This window comes from Lepisosteus oculatus, unplaced genomic scaffold (assembly GCF_040954835.1).
Source record: "Lepisosteus oculatus isolate fLepOcu1 unplaced genomic scaffold, fLepOcu1.hap2 HAP2_SCAFFOLD_94, whole genome shotgun sequence".
Lineage (NCBI taxonomy): Eukaryota > Metazoa > Chordata > Actinopteri > Semionotiformes > Lepisosteidae > Lepisosteus > Lepisosteus oculatus.
In genome coordinates, this window is record NW_027168430.1 from 238,321 (window position 1) to 251,627 (window position 13,307).

Consider the following 13,307-nt stretch of genomic DNA (forward strand, 5'->3'; position numbering starts at 1 on the left):
TTCAAAAAGGGACCCTTGTTAATTGGAGAAATCAATGATTTCGAATGAATTCTGTATGCGTTAAAAGACAGCTATACACAGAAAACATGCAGGACACTGCTCATGATGTTTCCCGAGCCGAAACACAGTGCGTTTTTCCAAGCCATCTGACAAAGCCCGCCCACTGAAAACTGCAGCAGATCGTGTAAAGACGTTCAACTTTGTAACTACTGCACGCACAGGAAGAACCAGGGAAAATCTGATCATGTTTCTCTATAACAACAATAAAAAAAAACATTATTTTACATATCACCTTTATGTGCAATAAAATTTATGCGCAAAGAAATTTAAAATAGACTTCTTTAGGTGTGAGGGTAGGAGTGGATCACAGCAGGCATAATTGGCAAATTAGGAAAACAAAGAACTGGACAGGCGAGACATTTATCCAGAGAGCGAGTGATCAGAAAAAGGAACAGCTGTTACACCCAGGTTTTACGCTCTCTCTCTGTTGAATGAATGAAAGCATTTTATTAAAAACGCGTTTGCGTTTGTCTGGGTATTTACTTTGTAATCTGTGGTTTACATCTACTGTATTGTTTTGAGATGCCACTTTTAAAGGTGATATGTAAAATAAAGTTTTTTATTATTGTTATAGAGAAACATGATCAGATTTTCCCTGGTTCAGAAAAAAGACGATTAATCTTTTCACTTGTATGTCATCGGAAAATACAATCAGTTTCTGCTTTGTGTAAGGATGGTGTCAAAAAGTAATCTAAGTGGTGAGAAAGCTGTGCTCCTCAAAGCGCTTTACAGGATAAAAACAATAACAACAATAGTGGCTGGGCAAACGATTTTTTTCTATAGAAATACAAAATGAGATACTGTATAATGATGTGCATGAACAAAGTTATACTGCAATTTTCCTTAGATACGCGATTAAAAAAAATAAACATTTTTGAATCCCTGGTGGAACACATTCCATAAGAGTCAGCGCTTTTATACAGTATATCGCCTTTAAACACATATATTTAAACACGCGTTTACGATTTAAATCAAAACGCGATTCAAATCAATATAAATGTTTATTTTGTAACGCATAGGTGACTATTCATTGTTATTAAAAAGACTTAAATTCGATCATGTTGTGATATTTAGAAATATAAATTTGTTTGGTGCGAGTGAGGTTTTATTTAATCTCTGACCAAGGGAAACGTTTAATTTTTTCAAAGAAATGTTTGTTAAAAAATAAAGTCATAGTTCCATGGGATTCAATCACAGACCATGTGACATGGAAGTCAGGAACCTAACCCACAGCACCACCAGACAGTCGCATGCGGAGGGCTGAAAACTACAGAAACATTATCGACAATGTACAAATTTCATAAAGCTATAAAATAATGTAATTAGGCACAGAAGAAGTTTACAGCACAGTACAATAATAAATGCTGACCATGAGTTTAGAAGCATAAATTACCTTACACTCAATTTAAACACAAGCTGTCTTTAGCCCTCTAAGCTGGTTCATACAGAAATGTAGAGATCCAGGCTCAGAACACACAGCTTCATTAGCGAATACATATGCAGGACAAGTGGAGAAGACGTTTTACAGTGGATGGATTTTTAGAAACATCCCATCAGTGACATCACTGAAGTCAACTCCTAGGTAACTGTCGTGTGGATAGTTTCACAAGAATCAGACAAAGGTTTAAGCATCGCTTGTTCTAGATAAAACTGCAAAAAAAAAACAACAACCCATAATGTACTTCTTTGCGGCTCTGTTTGCCCAAATCATATATTCACAACGTGAAATTAGAAAATAATATTACGTAACCAAAATTCGCAATATGGAAACAGAACCTGTGTAATTGTTGACAGATTATGTACTTGTAACATTTTTACAAGACGAACTACAACATTTAAAAAATGACTTGTATGTACTTGATATCTCTAATCAATCCACTGCACTGCATTAAAACAAAACGAAAACTAAAACGCCCTGGGCATACCGTTTCGCGCTTCTGTAAATCAAGTTAAAAATATCTCAAGACCGATACTGGTCATAATGAAACCATCTTTCGTGTATGTTTTCTTTAAAGTACCGAGACCAGCCATATACTGTATATATACCATATACAGTAAGTACAGACGTTTAAAAAGCTCCACTCATGCCGACGATGCAGCATGAAGAAGCGCAACCTAACGTTTGACAGACAAAAGCCGGGCGCCGCGACGAGCAATATGAAATCAAACTGACAGCACACGGCGTTTCGCGCTGACTCAAAAGTGATCTCGACAGACGCTGTTCTCTGCATAACGCTGAAAGAGCTAAAGAGCGTTTCTGTTGAGACGTAACAAGCTCGTTTCTTTCTACCATGATGTCACCATGACCAAATCTGTCTTTAAACACCTTGCTCAGTCTCTGACGAGACTGTCAAAAATTGCTTTCGCCGATTGTATTGCAAACCGGCGGAAGCGGGGTATTGGGAAAAGTTTTCAACTAGCAATAATCGCGCCTCGGCTAAACCTCACAGGCTACGATACTGCCACTGCGCAAAGCTGACGGTTGCCAGGCAACCGCGGGGATCCTATGGAAATCGTTATCGATCGTCCCATGGCATGTCGTTGCGGTAACGCTTCATATTTGTCGTGTTCTTCTTCTTCTAGCTTGAGGTTTTGAAGAATTTCATGACAGACAAGGGCTCCGTTGGGAACAAAGGGCGTTGTGAGAAAACCGTTGCTTCTTTTTAGCAGCAGAAATACAACCCTTTAAATACAAGATGACAGAACAATGACGAAGGGCATGCCGGGAGGAACTCATGCACTACAGAGGAAAGGGGGCGGGCACGTACAGTTCACATTCAAGCCACAAGTACTCTTCTCGGATGTTGCACAAACAAATCCTAACGTCCTGAAAGCATTGCAGCATGTTTGTGTCCCACTTCTCGTGGCTGCAGGACGACTGACACGAACGGACAAACACAATCTGTGGCGTGTAGCGTGACATAGTCTTGCAGGCATCGTGCTGTCTCACTGCAATACTATACCGCTGGAGGAAACAGTCCATCTGGCCATGAAACTCATTTGAACGTCTAGCTACAGCAAATAACAATATCATGATTTATTCAGGATGTGTGGAATCAGCACGTCCCGGAGACAGCTTCCGAAATCGTGAGCATTCTCTGGTGGTGTCCTGCAGGCCTCCTGTGGGCGTGCGTTGGTGGTATAGTGGTGAGCATAGCTGCCTTCCAAGCAGAAAAATGTTTTCAAATGCTGTCATGAGCCTTGGATTGTGACTAGCAAAGCGAAGCCTTTTGAAAGAGCTAAAGCACTGCAAAACGGAATTGAAAGAGAATCTTACAGGGGATTCTGAGCGGTGTCTGCAAACATGCAGTCCGATACGGGTGCTGAAAGCTTGAGCTACTCTCAATGTCATGCTGCCTTTCCCCGGAGTAAATCTGTTACATTGAAAGAATGCTTCTGGCAGGTTCAAAAAGGGACCCTTGTTAATTGGAGAAATCAATGATTTCGAATGAATTCTGTATGCGTTAAAAGACAGCTATACACAGAAAACATGCAGGACACTGCTCATGATGTTTCCCGAGCCGAAACACAGTGCGTTTTTCCAAGCCATCTGACAAAGCCCGCCCACTGAAAACTGCAGCAGATCGTGTAAAGACGTTCAACTTTGTAACTACTGCACGCACAGGAAGAACCAGGGAAAATCTGATCATGTTTCTCTATAACAACAATAAAAAAAAACATTATTTTACATATCACCTTTATGTGCAATAAAATTTATGCGCAAAGAAATTTAAAATAGTCTTCTTTAGGTGTGAGGGTAGGAGTGGATCACAGCAGGCATAATTGGCAAATTAGGAAAACAAAGAACTGGACAGGCGAGACATTTATCCAGAGAGCGAGTGATCAGAAAAAGGAACAGCTGTTACACCCAGGTTTTACGCTCTCTCTCTCTGTTGAATGAATGAAAGCATTTTATTAAAAACGCGTTTGCGTTTGTCTGGGTATTTACTTTGTAATCTGTGGTTTACATCTACTGTATTGTTTTGAGATGCCACTTTTAAAGGTGATATGTAAAATAAAGTTTTTTATTATTGTTATAGAGAAACATGATCAGATTTTCCCTGGTTCAGAAAAAAGACGATTAAAATCTGTAATCTTTTCACTTGTATGTCATCGGAAAATACAATCAGTTTCTGCTTTGTGTAAGGATGGTGTCAAAAAGTAATCTAAGTGGTGAGAAAGCTGTGCTCCTCAAAGCGCTTTACAGGATAAAAACAATAACAACAATAGTGGCTGGGCAAACGATTTTTTTTTATAGAAATACAAAATGAGATACTGTATAATGATGTGCATGAACAAAGTTATACTGCAATTTTCCTTAGATACGCGATTAAAAAAAATAAAAAAATGTGAATCCCTGGCGGAACACATTCCATAAGAATCAGCGCTTTTATACAGTATGTCGCCTTTAAACACATATATTTAAACACGCGTTTACGATTTAAATCAAAACGTGATTCAAATCAATATAAATGTTTATTTTGTAACGCATAGGTGACTATTCATTGTTATTAAAAAGACTTAAATTCGATCATGTTGTGATATTTAGAAATATAAATTTGTTTGGTGCGAGTGAGGTTTTATTTAATCTCTGACCCAGGGAAACGTTTAATTTTTTCAAAGAAATGTTTGTTAAAAAATAAAGTCATAGTTCCATGGGATTCAATCACAGACCATGTGACATGGAAGTCAGGAACCTAACCCACAGCACCACCAGTCGCATGCTGAGGGCTGAAAACTACAGAAACATTATCGACAATGTACAAATTTGATAAAGCTATAAAATAATGTAATTAGGCACAGAAGAAGTTTACAGCACAGTACAATAATAAATGCTGACCATGAGTTTAGAAGCATAAATTACCTTACACTAAATTTAAACACAAGCTGTCTTTAGCCCTCTAACCTGGTTCATACAGAAATGTAGAGATCCAGGCTCAGAACACACAGCTTCATTAGCGAATACATATGCAGGACAAGTGGAGAAGACGTTTTACAGTGGATGGATTTTTAGAAACATCCCATCAGTGACATCACTGAAGTCAACTCCTAGGTAACTGTCGTGTGGATAGTTTCACAAGAATCAGACAAAGGTTTAAGCATCGCTTGTTCTAGATAAAACTGCAAAAAAAAAACAACAACCCATAATGTACTTCTTTGCGGCTCTGTTTGCCCAAATCATATATTCACAACGTGAAATTAGAAAATAATATTACGTAACCAAAATTCGCAATATGGAAACAGAACCTGTGTAATTGTTGACAGATTATGTACTTGTAACATTTTTACAAGACGAACTACAACATTTAAAAAATGACTTGTATGTACTTGATATCTCTAATCAATCCACTGCACTGCATTAAAACAAAACGAAAACTAAAACGCCCTGGGCATACCGTTTCGCGCTTCTGTAAATCAAGTTAAAAATATCTCAAGACCGATACTGGTCATAATGAAACCATCTTTCGTGTATGTTTTCTTTAAAGTACCGAGACCAGCCATATACTGTATATATACCATATACAGTAAGTACAGACGTTTAAAAAGCTCCACTCATGCCGACGATGCAGCATGAAGAAGCGCAACCTAACGTTTGACAGACAAAAGCCGGGCGCCGCGACGAGCAATATGAAATCAAACTGACAGCACACGGCGTTTCGCGCTGACTCAAAAGTGATCTCGACAGACGCTGTTCTCTGCATAACGCTGAAAGAGCTAAAGAGCGTTTCTGTTGAGACGTAACAAGCTCGTTTCTTTCTACCATGATGTCACCATGACCAAATCTGTCTTAAAACACCTTGCTCAGTCTCTGACGAGACTGTCAAAAATTGCTTTCGCCGATTGTATTGCAAACCGGCGGAAGCGGGGTATTGGGAAAAGTTTTCAACTAGCAATAATCGCGCCTCGGCTAAACCTCACAGGCTACGATACTGCCACTGCGCAAAGCTGACGGTTGCCAGGCAACCGCGGGGATCCTATGGAAATCGTTATCGATCGTCCCATGGCATGTCGTTGCGGTAACGCTTCATATTTGTCGTGTTCTTCTTCTTCTAGCTTGAGGTTTTGAAGAATTTCATGACAGACAAGGGCTCCGTTGGGAACAAAGGGCGTTGTGAGAAAACCGTTGCTTCTTTTTAGCAGCAGAAATACAACCCTTTAAATACAAGATGACAGAACAATGACGAAGGGCATGCCGGGAGGAACTCATGCACTACAGAGGAAAGGGGGCGGGCACGTACAGTTCACATTCAAGCCACAAGTACTCTTCTTGGATGTTGCACAAACAAATCCTAACGTCCTGAAAGCATTGCAGCATGTTTGTGTCCCACTTCTCGTGGCTGCAGGACGACTGACACGAACGGACAAACACAATCTGTGGCGTGTAGCGTGACATAGTCTTGCAGGCATCGTGCTGTCTCACTGCAATACTATACCGCTGGAGGAAACAGTCCATCTGGCCATGAAACTCATTTGAACGTCTAGCTACAGCAAATAACAATATCATGATTTATTCAGGATGTGTGGAATCAGCACGTCCCGGAGACAGCTTCCGAAATCGTGAGCATTCTCTGGTGGTGTCCTGCAGGCCTCCTGTGGGCGTGCGTTGGTGGTATAGTGGTGAGCATAGCTGCCTTCCAAGCAGAAAAATGTTTTCAAATGCTGTCATGAGCCTTGGATTGTGACTAGCAAAGCGAAGCCTTTTGAAAGAGCTAAAGCACTGCAAAACGGAATTGAAAGAGAATCTTACAGGGGATTCTGAGCGGTGTCTGCAAACATGCAGTCCGATACGGGTGCTGAAAGCTTGAGCTACTCTCAATGTCATGCTGCCTTTCCCCGGAGTAAATCTGTTACATTGAAAGAATGCTTCTGGCAGGTTCAAAAAGGGACCCTTGTTAATTGGAGAAATCAATGATTTCGAATGAATTCTGTATGCGTTAAAAGACAGCTATACACAGAAAACATGCAGGACACTGCTCATGATGTTTCCCGAGCCGAAACACAGTGCGTTTTTCCAAGCCATCTGACAAAGCCCGCCCACTGAAAACTGCAGCAGATCGTGTAAAGACGTTCAACTTTGTAACTACTGCACGCACAGGAAGAACCAGGGAAAATCTGATCATGTTTCTCTATAACAACAATAAAAAAAAACATTATTTTACATATCACCTTTATGTGCAATAAAATTTATGCGCAAAGAAATTTAAAATAGTCTTCTTTAGGTGTGAGGGTAGGAGTGGATCACAGCAGGCATAATTGGCAAATTAGGAAAACAAAGAACTGGACAGGCGAGACATTTATCCAGAGAGCGAGTGATCAGAAAAAGGAACAGCTGTTACACCCAGGTTTTACGCTCTCTCTCTCTGTTGAATGAATGAAAGCATTTTATTAAAAACGCGTTTGCGTTTGTCTGGGTATTTACTTTGTAATCTGTGGTTTACATCTACTGTATTGTTTTGAGATGCCACTTTTAAAGGTGATATGTAAAATAAAGTTTTTTATTATTGTTATAGAGAAACATGATCAGATTTTCCCTGGTTCAGAAAAAAGACGATTAAAATCTGTAATCTTTTCACTTGTATGTCATCGGAAAATACAATCAGTTTCTGCTTTGTGTAAGGATGGTGTCAAAAAGTAATCTAAGTGGTGAGAAAGCTGTGCTCCTCAAAGCGCTTTACAGGATAAAAACAATAACAACAATAGTGGCTGGGCAAACGATTTGTTTTTATAGAAATACAAAATGAGATACTGTATAATGATGTGCATGAACAAAGTTATACTGCAATTTTCCTTAGATACGCGATTAAAAAAAATAAAAAAATGTGAATCCCTGGCGGAACACATTCCATAAGAATCAGCGCTTTTATACAGTATGTCGCCTTTAAACACATATATTTAAACACGCGTTTACGATTTAAATCAAAACGTGATTCAAATCAATATAAATGTTTATTTTGTAACGCATAGGTGACTATTCATTGTTATTAAAAAGACTTAAATTCGATCATGTTGTGATATTTAGAAATATAAATTTGTTTGGTGCGAGTGAGGTTTTATTTAATCTCTGACCCAGGGAAACGTTTAATTTTTTCAAAGAAATGTTTGTTAAAAAATAAAGTCATAGTTCCATGGGATTCAATCACAGACCATGTGACATGGAAGTCAGGAACCTAACCCACAGCACCACCAGTCGCATGCTGAGGGCTGAAAACTACAGAAACATTATCGACAATGTACAAATTTGATAAAGCTATAAAATAATGTAATTAGGCACAGAAGAAGTTTACAGCACAGTACAATAATAAATGCTGACCATGAGTTTAGAAGCATAAATTACCTTACACTAAATTTAAACACAAGCTGTCTTTAGCCCTCTAACCTGGTTCATACAGAAATGTAGAGATCCAGGCTCAGAACACACAGCTTCATTAGCGAATACATATGCAGGACAAGTGGAGAAGACGTTTTACAGTGGATGGATTTTTAGAAACATCCCATCAGTGACATCACTGAAGTCAACTCCTAGGTAACTGTCGTGTGGATAGTTTCACAAGAATCAGACAAAGGTTTAAGCATCGCTTGTTCTAGATAAAACTGCAAAAAAAAAACAACAACCCATAATGTACTTCTTTGCGGCTCTGTTTGCCCAAATCATATATTCACAACGTGAAATTAGAAAATAATATTACGTAACCAAAATTCGCAATATGGAAACAGAACCTGTGTAATTGTTGACAGATTATGTACTTGTAACATTTTTACAAGACGAACTACAACATTTAAAAAATGACTTGTATGTACTTGATATCTCTAATCAATCCACTGCACTGCATTAAAACAAAACGAAAACTAAAACGCCCTGGGCATACCGTTTCGCGCTTCTGTAAATCAAGTTAAAAATATCTCAAGACCGATACTGGTCATAATGAAACCATCTTTCGTGTATGTTTTCTTTAAAGTACCGAGACCAGCCATATACTGTATATATACCATATACAGTAAGTACAGACGTTTAAAAAGCTCCACTCATGCCGACGATGCAGCATGAAGAAGCGCAACCTAACGTTTGACAGACAAAAGCCGGGCGCCGCGACGAGCAATATGAAATCAAACTGACAGCACACGGCGTTTCGCGCTGACTCAAAAGTGATCTCGACAGACGCTGTTCTCTGCATAACGCTGAAAGAGCTAAAGAGCGTTTCTGTTGAGACGTAACAAGCTCGTTTCTTTCTACCATGATGTCACCATGACCAAATCTGTCTTAAAACACCTTGCTCAGTCTCTGACGAGACTGTCAAAAATTGCTTTCGCCGATTGTATTGCAAACCGGCGGAAGCGGGGTATTGGGAAAAGTTTTCAACTAGCAATAATCGCGCCTCGGCTAAACCTCACAGGCTACGATACTGCCACTGCGCAAAGCTGACGGTTGCCAGGCAACCGCGGGGATCCTATGGAAATCGTTATCGATCGTCCCATGGCATGTCGTTGCGGTAACGCTTCATATTTGTCGTGTTCTTCTTCTTCTAGCTTGAGGTTTTGAAGAATTTCATGACAGACAAGGGCTCCGTTGGGAACAAAGGGCGTTGTGAGAAAACCGTTGCTTCTTTTTAGCAGCAGAAATACAACCCTTTAAATACAAGATGACAGAACAATGACGAAGGGCATGCCGGGAGGAACTCATGCACTACAGAGGAAAGGGGGCGGGCACGTACAGTTCACATTCAAGCCACAAGTACTCTTCTTGGATGTTGCACAAACAAATCCTAACGTCCTGAAAGCATTGCAGCATGTTTGTGTCCCACTTCTCGTGGCTGCAGGACGACTGACACGAACGGACAAACACAATCTGTGGCGTGTAGCGTGACATAGTCTTGCAGGCATCGTGCTGTCTCACTGCAATACTATACCGCTGGAGGAAACAGTCCATCTGGCCATGAAACTCATTTGAACGTCTAGCTACAGCAAATAACAATATCATGATTTATTCAGGATGTGTGGAATCAGCACGTCCCGGAGACAGCTTCCGAAATCGTGAGCATTCTCTGGTGGTGTCCTGCAGGCCTCCTGTGGGCGTGCGTTGGTGGTATAGTGGTGAGCATAGCTGCCTTCCAAGCAGAAAAATGTTTTCAAATGCTGTCATGAGCCTTGGATTGTGACTAGCAAAGCGAAGCCTTTTGAAAGAGCTAAAGCACTGCAAAACGGAATTGAAAGAGAATCTTACAGGGGATTCTGAGCGGTGTCTGCAAACATGCAGTCCGATACGGGTGCTGAAAGCTTGAGCTACTCTCAATGTCATGCTGCCTTTCCCCGGAGTAAATCTGTTACATTGAAAGAATGCTTCTGGCAGGTTCAAAAAGGGACCCTTGTTAATTGGAGAAATCAATGATTTCGAATGAATTCTGTATGCGTTAAAAGACAGCTATACACAGAAAACATGCAGGACACTGCTCATGATGTTTCCCGAGCCGAAACACAGTGCGTTTTTCCAAGCCATCTGACAAAGCCCGCCCACTGAAAACTGCAGCAGATCGTGTAAAGACGTTCAACTTTGTAACTACTGCACGCACAGGAAGAACCAGGGAAAATCTGATCATGTTTCTCTATAACAACAATAAAAAAAAACATTATTTTACATATCACCTTTATGTGCAATAAAATTTATGCGCAAAGAAATTTAAAATAGTCTTCTTTAGGTGTGAGGGTAGGAGTGGATCACAGCAGGCATAATTGGCAAATTAGGAAAACAAAGAACTGGACAGGCGAGACATTTATCCAGAGAGCGAGTGATCAGAAAAAGGAACAGCTGTTACACCCAGGTTTTACGCTCTCTCTCTGTTGAATGAATGAAAGCATTTTATTAAAAACGCGTTTGCGTTTGTCTGGGTATTTACTTTGTAATCTGTGGTTTACATCTACTGTATTGTTTTGAGATGCCACTTTTAAAGGTGATATGTAAAATAAAGTTTTTTATTATTGTTATAGAGAAACATGATCAGATTTTCCCTGGTTCAGAAAAAAGACGATTAATCTTTTCACTTGTATGTCATCGGAAAATACAATCAGTTTCTGCTTTGTGTAAGGATGGTGTCAAAAAGTAATCTAAGTGGTGAGAAAGCTGTGCTCCTCAAAGCGCTTTACAGGATAAAAACAATAACAACAATAGTGGCTGGGCAAACGATTTTTTTCTATAGAAATACAAAATGAGATACTGTATAATGATGTGCATGAACAAAGTTATACTGCAATTTTCCTTAGATACGCGATTAAAAAAAATAAACATTTTTGAATCCCTGGCGGAACACATTCCATAAGAGTCAGCGCTTTTATACAGTATATCGCCTTTAAACACATATATTTAAACACGCGTTTACGATTTAAATCAAAACGCGATTCAAATCAATATAAATGTTTATTTTGTAACGCATAGGTGACTATTCATTGTTATTAAAAAGACTTAAATTCGATCATGTTGTGATATTTAGAAATATAAATTTGTTTGGTGCGAGTGAGGTTTTATTTAATCTCTGACCCAGGGAAACGTTTAATTTTTTCAAAGAAATGTTTGTTAAAAAATAAAGTCATAGTTCCATGGGATTCAATCACAGACCATGTGACATGGAAGTCAGGAACCTAACCCACAGCACCACCAGTCGCATGCTGAGGGCTGAAAACTACAGAAACATTATCGACAATGTACAAATTTGATAAAGCTATAAAATAATGTAATTAGGCACAGAAGAAGTTTACAGCACAGTACAATAATAAATGCTGACCATGAGTTTAGAAGCATAAATTACCTTACACTAAATTTAAACACAAGCTGTCTTTAGCCCTCTAAGCTGGTTCATACAGAAATGTAGAGATCCAGGCTCAGAACACACAGCTTCATTAGCGAATACATATGCAGGACAAGTGGAGAAGACGTTTTACAGTGGATGGATTTTTAGAAACATCCCATCAGTGACATCACTGAAGTCAACTCCTAGGTAACTGTCGTGTGGATAGTTTCACAAGAATCAGACAAAGGTTTAAGCATCGCTTGTTCTAGATAAAACTGCAAAAAAAAAACAACAACCCATAATGTACTTCTTTGCGGCTCTGTTTGCCCAAATCATATATTCACAACGTGAAATTAGAAAATAATATTACGTAACCAAAATTCGCAATATGGAAACAGAACCTGTGTAATTGTTGACAGATTATGTACTTGTAACATTTTTACAAGACGAACTACAACATTTAAAAAATGACTTGTATGTACTTGATATCTCTAATCAATCCACTGCACTGCATTAAAACAAAACGAAAACTAAAACGCCCTGGGCATACCGTTTCGCGCTTCTGTAAATCAAGTTAAAAATATCTCAAGACCGATACTGGTCATAATGAAACCATCTTTCGTGTATGTTTTCTTTAAAGTACCGAGACCAGCCATATACTGTATATATACCATATACAGTAAGTACAGACGTTTAAAAAGCTCCACTCATGCCGACGATGCAGCATGAAGAAGCGCAACCTAACGTTTGACAGACAAAAGCCGGGCGCCGCGACGAGCAATATGAAATCAAACTGACAGCACACGGCGTTTCGCGCTGACTCAAAAGTGATCTCGACAGACGCTGTTCTCTGCATAACGCTGAAAGAGCTAAAGAGCGTTTCTGTTGAGACGTAACAAGCTCGTTTCTTTCTACCATGATGTCACCATGACCAAATCTGTCTTTAAACACCTTGCTCAGTCTCTGACGAGACTGTCAAAAATTGCTTTCGCCGATTGTATTGCAAACCGGCGGAAGCGGGGTATTGGGAAAAGTTTTCAACTAGCAATAATCGCGCCTCGGCTAAACCTCACAGGCTACGATACTGCCACTGCGCAAAGCTGACGGTTGCCAGGCAACCGCGGGGATCCTATGGAAATCGTTATCGATCGTCCCATGGCATGTCGTTGCGGTAACGCTTCATATTTGTCGTGTTCTTCTTCTTCTAGCTTGAGGTTTTGAAGAATTTCATGACAGACAAGGGCTCCGTTGGGAACAAAGGGCGTTGTGAGAAAACCGTTGCTTCTTTTTAGCAGCAGAAATACAACCCTTTAAATACAAGATGACAGAACAATGACGAAGGGCATGCCGGGAGGAACTCATGCACTACAGAGGAAAGGGGGCGGGCACGTACAGTTCACATTCAAGCCACAAGTACTCTTCTTGGATGTTGCACAAACAAATCCTAACGTCCTGAAAGCATTGCAGCAT

The 13,307-nt window shown here is 39.7% G+C and overlaps 4 non-coding genes across 4 annotated transcripts; all 4 read right to left on the reverse strand.

Annotated features, from left to right (window-relative positions):
• Positions 1–2,395: 2,395 nt before the first annotated feature.
• Positions 2,396–2,537, reverse strand: LOC138236860 (U4 spliceosomal RNA). The gene has a single exon (XR_011188840.1). It is a non-coding gene; the product is annotated as a U4 spliceosomal RNA (small nuclear RNA).
• Positions 2,538–5,866: 3,329 nt separating this feature from the next.
• Positions 5,867–6,008, reverse strand: LOC138236861 (U4 spliceosomal RNA). Its single transcript, XR_011188841.1, has one exon. It is a non-coding gene; the product is annotated as a U4 spliceosomal RNA (small nuclear RNA).
• A 3,329-nt stretch (positions 6,009–9,337) lies between these two features.
• Positions 9,338–9,479, reverse strand: LOC138236862 (U4 spliceosomal RNA). Its single transcript, XR_011188842.1, has one exon. It is a non-coding gene; the product is annotated as a U4 spliceosomal RNA (small nuclear RNA).
• Positions 9,480–12,797: 3,318 nt separating this feature from the next.
• LOC138236863 (U4 spliceosomal RNA) lies at positions 12,798–12,939 on the reverse strand. The gene has a single exon (XR_011188843.1). It is a non-coding gene; the product is annotated as a U4 spliceosomal RNA (small nuclear RNA).
• Positions 12,940–13,307: the final 368 nt, after the last annotated feature.